This window comes from Copidosoma floridanum, unplaced genomic scaffold (genome assembly GCF_036245765.1).
Source record: "Copidosoma floridanum isolate Cflo_tuat_1 unplaced genomic scaffold, Cflo_Japanese_pri ptg000020l, whole genome shotgun sequence".
Taxonomy (NCBI): domain Eukaryota; kingdom Metazoa; phylum Arthropoda; class Insecta; order Hymenoptera; family Encyrtidae; genus Copidosoma; species Copidosoma floridanum.
Window position 1 is genome coordinate 22,650,941 of NW_028321897.1, and position 6,882 is coordinate 22,657,822.

Sequence of the window (6,882 nt, forward strand, 5' to 3'; positions counted from 1 at the left end):
ATGTGACAGCCTTTTAAAATAAGCATTAACTGTATATTACGTGGTGAAAATTTAGTAAAATCAATGGGCGAGCCGCTTTCAAATGATTTTTCTTTACATTTTTGAGGTTTAATTAACAAATTTTTTTACTTGGAGCATTGAGTTTCACCTTCCAGAATCTTGAAAATCTTAAGCGTTTCGTGCATTATTTTAGACAATCTACAAGCTAACAAATCAAAGACGTATCGCGCTTTACCTTGTAGTATATGCGATACTTGAGTGATCCTCAGAATGTCGCATGTTACCCCAGAAAATCTGTAATATGTGAGCAAACTACAAGCATATCGCACTTAATTTTCAGAAGTCTGTAAAAGAAAACCAAAGGCGTATCGCACTTTACCTTAAGAACTCACAATATCTGAGAAAATCGGAAGTGTAATACATTTTATCACAGGGAATCTCCAATAACTGAGCAAATCAAAGAACTATTGCACTTAATCGCTAGATTTTACCATAAGTTGTAATACTAGTCGCTGGTTGCTCTTCACCTTAAAAGATCTACGAAACCTCAATAAATTCAATTTGTATCTCGTTCTACCTCAGAAACTCTGAGATAAGTCAGAAAATTGAAGGCGTATCGCACTTCCAAGACTTCTTCCAAGAATCACTAAAAAAAAAAAAAAAAATCAAAGGCATATTGCAATTTACGTCAGAAAATCTTGAATAGTATAAAAAAAATTATATGCATATTTCCCTCTATCTTAGGAATCTTTGATATCTGAGTAAATAAAAGGCGTATCATATTTTTCCTCTGAAAATCCGCTTGAAAAAAATTAGCTTATCACATGGAGAATTTATTAATAAATCAAACCATTTTCATATATAAACAGTAAATAAGTATTTGCGTTAAAAATAAGTTACAAACCATACTATGACAAGGAGTAATCAAATTTTTAATGTTGAGGTTACTCAAAAGGAAGTTGGTAAGGGCCTTGGTTTGTATGACAAGGATGGCAAAGCGAAGGGGGAATAACATAAAAAAACTACTTCCGTCACATATTTTCTCAAGGTCAGAATTTTGAAATCGTTGATTTACTCTCACGTATAACGCGCCTGTAAAAGTGTAACTTCAAAAAACAAAGAAATATAGAGTTTCATTTCAGATATTCCTATTGATGAGGAAATTGAAGAAGCATCGCCATCCACCTCAAGAAATGTATGATACCTCAGAAAATAAGGTGTGTAAAGCATTTTACCTCTGAAAATTTGCATAAGCAAAAAAAATCAAAGAAGTATAACAAGTATTCTTAGATATCTGCAATAGATTGAAAAAATTGAAGGCGTATCACATTCCATCTAGGGGAATCTGTAATAACCAAGGAAATTAAATGCGTCTTGTACTTTACCTCAAATTTTTAGCAAAAGTTACCATACCAGTAGCTTGTCGCGCTTCACCTCAAAGTATCTGCAATACCTGAGCGTATCCAAGGCATTAAACACTTAACCTCAGGAAATTTAGGATACCTGAGAAGATCAACGGTGTATCTAACCTCAGGGAATCTATGCTACCTTTCCAAATCAAAGGCATATAATTATTTACCTCTGGATATTTGTATAAGCAATAAAAAATTGAATAAAGATTGTATTTCGCCTCAGATATCCATGTTAATAAAAACATCGAAAGCATATTACATTTGACCTGAGAAACTCCGTGAAACATAAGCAAATCAAGAGTGAAAGGCATTACACCTTTAAGAATAATCGATAAGTAAAAAAATCTAAGGTGTATCAAATTTTACCGAAAGTAATCGGCGATAACTAAACAAATCAAAAAAGTATCGCACTTTACCTCAAGATATTAGCAAAAGTTGTAACAATAGTGGCTTATCACGCTTTACCTGAAAGTATCTTCGATAACTTAGCGCAACCAAGGTGAATCACGTCTTACCTTAGGTAATCTACGATATTATGATATTTCAGAAAATCGAAGGCGTATCACATTTTACCTGTGGAAATCTGCATAAGCGAACAAATTAAAAAAGTATCGTGTTTTACCTCAAAGATAAGTATGAGTTCGAGTTTAGTTTTTGGAGTTATACAATAGTTGAGGTAATTAAAGTTGTATTACCCTATACCTCAAGGAATCTGCGATATTCAAGTAAATCTAAGGCGTATTGCATTTCATCTCAAAAATTGGCTATAAGTAAGGAAATCAGGGAGGTATCATGTTTTATACACGAACGGATGTTTTATTTATTCTGTGGTTAGTGCCGAAAAACCCAGCTGCTATTGATTGTAAAGAATTATTTTTCATTCTTGAATTCATTATTTTAGTATGTTGATTTAATTTCATATTTTGTTAGTTCTAAACAGTAAACAAACGTTAACTCATCTAATATAATGAAGAATGATAGATAACAAAATTATACCACTTTTAGAGTGTATCGGTGAGATAGATTAGTAACCCATCCGTAAGCACAGACGCAGAAATCTGTGAGAGATGGCTTGTTACTAGCAGCTGTTGATCAAAATCTCGAGGAACGACCAGTAAAAAGTGTGCGAGCACTTTTACAACATTAGGGTTACAAGAAATCGTGTGAAAATTTGTCAATTAATTTTAAATAATGTTAGAGATGTAAATTTAATTTAATTCTTTAGAATGACACTGAAAAATGGTATGAAAGATAGCCAGAGACACTTGCTGAGACCAGAGACGCGTTCTGAAAAGTGCAAGCTTTGCATAAAGGTAATGAACTTGGAAGATTAAACTATTCCCGATGGATGTAGGGTAAATTAAAACGTAATCCAGACTTTGCAGGAAATATTTGTTTTACTGACAAATTGAGATTAACTCAGAATGGCATTCTAAACAGCCAGAAATATCATAGTTGGGTATGGAGTAGAGTTAACTCATGCAGAGGCTTTGAAAGGCAAAGACAGTGAAAAGTTAATGCTTTCACCAGATTCATCAGTGATGAGCTCACTGGTCTTTATTTTTTTTAATCAAAATTCACGTAGCAGTGATTATGCAATTTGTTTGAAAAATACTTTGCCAAGACTTTTGCAAAGCAATTAAATACCTCGATGGAGTATGCGGTGGCAACAAGATAGGGTATTCGCTCACAACAGTGGCCGTCCAACTAACTGTCTCAACCAAATATTCCTGAAGGGATGGCTGAATACATTGGCCTAAAAAATCTCTGGACCTGACTTTATGTGATTACTGGTTGTGGGGAATTGTAAAGGAATATTAATACAAAGGATCATCAATGGCTCTAAAAGATATGATGAAGCGTTTTCGCCGAGAATCTACTGCTATCACACCTCAGAAGGGAAAAATGCACGGCCTTCAATGAGGTGCTGAATCGGGTGCCCTAATGCTGAGGAAGAGTTTATATTTAGCAGTTACTGTATCTTTATTATTATATTATTACTGTAATAAAGGTACGTGCAAGTACATCCGCCACATATACATGTACATGCTGTACCGATTCCCTTATTCGCCTGTTATGTATGACTATGGACGTGCCTCGTATCACGATTTTCCGATAATCGCAGCTGATGCCATACAAAGGCATCCCACTTTTTTTTTTTAATAGAGCTTTACTAGCCTTGGTATATAGATGAGCTCCTGCGTTCAAATGTTAATTCTTTTTCTACTATTTCTGCCACTCAATGCCGTGTTTTTGAAGTTAAACTTGACCTTGTTTGAGTCATTGGCTGCTACTACTGCTGCTATACATAAAACACTGTTTATATATGAGATTATCGGCTTGGTAATACTGAGGATAAAAAATAGACCCGTAAAAAACGAGTTCGCAGTTGTCTCGCTTAATTAGCTTGATCGGCTTTTTTGCTTTTTTTGTACGTATTAAAGGCCGGGAAGCAGCTACGCCTTTTATCTAACACAGCTCATGGAGCTCTTGATCGCTCGATAGGTGAATGCATAGCAAAGAGATACAATGTGGATCTTGTCAATCTATTAAGCTATCTAGGAAAAATATAGCACCTAAGTATATATACGTGTATACTAGTAGTTTTTCACTTACTTCCAAAAGTAGGTGCTAATTAGAACGAAGTTCTTTATGTCGCATTACTCGGGGAGCTGGAATTTTAAAACCGACAGATTTTTTTTTTTTTAAACGGAAGTGGTTCACCCGGAGTCTCTTCCTCTCAAGTTTCCCCCTTACCCCGTCTCCCCCTTCACCTACTGTTCTCTATACACTTCCCCTCTCCCCACTATATATGAATATCTGCCAACGGTGCCGTGTTACTTTTCTGCACACCTTAACCCACCATTCCCCCTCCTATTCCCAAGCAATTAATTTTTAAACAAATTTTAACTTTATTTTCCCACACTAATTTTTATTTCACTTTGAATTTTTTTCTTTTACAATTCTAAAAAGAAACAAAAAAAAACATTTTCTAATAAAGAGATTTGAACCCTCGACCTCCTGAATATGAGTCCATTACCTTACCCACTCTGCTACGAGCGCTGCCGGCTATAGAAACTCTGTTTCTTAAAGTTACGGTGTGGTTTGTAACCATCATACTCCATTTTTATATGCATTCACTGATAATACATTCAATTCATGATAAATCATGTATTTGTTTTTTAAATAATACATCTTAAAAAAAAAAAAAAAAAAAAAAAAAAAAAAAAAAAAAAAAAAAAAAAAGAACATGTGGAATAGAGTTAGAGAACGTATCAATGGTTTTTAAAGGCGCTTATTTCAAATTCGACAAACAAATTATGTTACAATATCACATAATTTTATAAATAAAGTAATTCATTAAATCAATCATAAATGAATGATGTAAGATCATTATACGATATATATATACATATATATATATATATATTTCGAGTTTCATATCATTTTAATGGTTTTTAAGGGAACTTATTTTAAATTTGATAAACAAATAATGGCACAATGTCATTGAGTAATTATATAATAATAAAACAAAAATTCTATTAATGGGCTACAAAATCGCAAAAAAATAAGTGAAAAAAAAATTTTCAAAAAAAATTGATGAAATGAAATATGAAAATAAAATGAAATAAAATTACAAAAGACATGAATAAATACTATGGAATAAAAAAAAATGAAATAACCAAGGAAATGAAAAAAAAATATTAAATATGAAAATAAAAAAAGAAATTAAATAAAGGAAATACAAAAAAATAAAAAAAAATGTAACAAAATGTAATAAAATGAAATATGAAAAAAATGAACCAAGAAATAAAAAAAAAAATAAAATAAAACAAGAAACAAAGGATGAAATAAAACAAGAAATTAAAAAAAAAAAAAAACAAATGAAAAAATCATAAAGGACATTAAAACAACAAACCAGGGGGTATTAATGGGTCATGGGACCCACGGTAAGAACGAAGTTCGTTAAACATGAGATGAGTATAGACACAATTTCTCAGGTAACAAGGGGGTCGCCAGACCCATAGGAAGAACGAAGCTCTGTAAACGTTAGTACTGCATTCACGTTGTTTACTAAAACAAAAACTTGAAAAATGAATTTAAAAAAAAAAAATAGTTTACTACTCACGATGGTTGAACTTCGTGAGAACGTTGTGCATAAATACAGTACTCACGAAGTTCAACCATCGTGAGTAGTAAACTATTTTTTTTTTTTTTTAATCCATTTTTCACGTTTTTGTTTTAGTAAACAACATGAATGCAGTACTAACGTTTACAGAGCTTCGTTTTTTCTGTGGGTCTGGTAACCCCCTTGTTACCTGAGAAATTGTGTCTATACTCATCTCATGTTTAAAGAACTTCGTTCTTACCGTGGGTCCCATGACCCATTAATACCCCCTGGTTTGTTGTTTAAATTTCCTTTATAATTTTTTCATTTTTATTTATTTTTTACCATTTGTTAACAAAAATTACGTACAGATATTTAAAACCGTACAGTTGGATTCTGAAGTGGCATTTCTTAATTAGCTGATAATTCGATGACATGACTGCATAATGTGTTAATTAATGCTCTATTATATATTATACGTAAAATCTTGGTATCTAAATTGAGAGTAGTCATTAGTGTCCAGAATTATTGCTAAGCGAATCCTTGGTTCCGACGAAAGTTTTGCACAAATTTATAATGTTGTTTCTGTTACTACTGTTGTTGATGGTCTCGTGCAAGAAAAATCAGCTAACTCTCAGCCCATATGTAATGTATTTTGAAATATCTGCAATGAAAAATATCCTCCTTACAACCTCCAGGGATTTATGCTGATAAGAGTTGCGTGACTATTAAATATATCGCACGGTAGATCCTTAGACTCGCAGAATTATCTGTACGATATGCTGACTTATTAAGGTAACCACTGGCTCTTAAACATTCTTTTATTTCTAATATAAACCAGGGGCGGGGTGGTGACGGAACTCCTTGCTCCCCAGTAGGGTGCTGACGCCCAGCTCGGCGAGTATAATACTGCAGAAGGTGGAAAGCAACTCATCGACATCAGCATACTGTCTTTCATAGATCGATGAGAGGTAGGGTGAAAAAGAAGAGCAGAAAATCTCTGGAAAAAGTTTTCGAAGATAATGAAAGTTAGGCAATGACTCAACAACGGGCTTGTGTAGCCGGTGGAGATTCAGCCATGGCTGCTTGTACGGGGTAACTAGAGCGGTGGAGCGTACTACTTTGGCTTCGGAATCAACCAATAGAACATTGAGTCAGCTATGGGAGAATTCATAATAATGAGATACTTTTTGGTACCAAGAGAGAGAGAGAGATAGAGAGAGAGAGAATAAGGGGGAAAGAGAGAGAGAAGGAGAAAAAGAAATTTTTATTGTGATTTTAACATGATTTATTGGTGTCCATGTAGCAAAGGCTAGAAAAAACAAAAAATTGCAGATTAAAATACAAATAAAACCAAAAAAC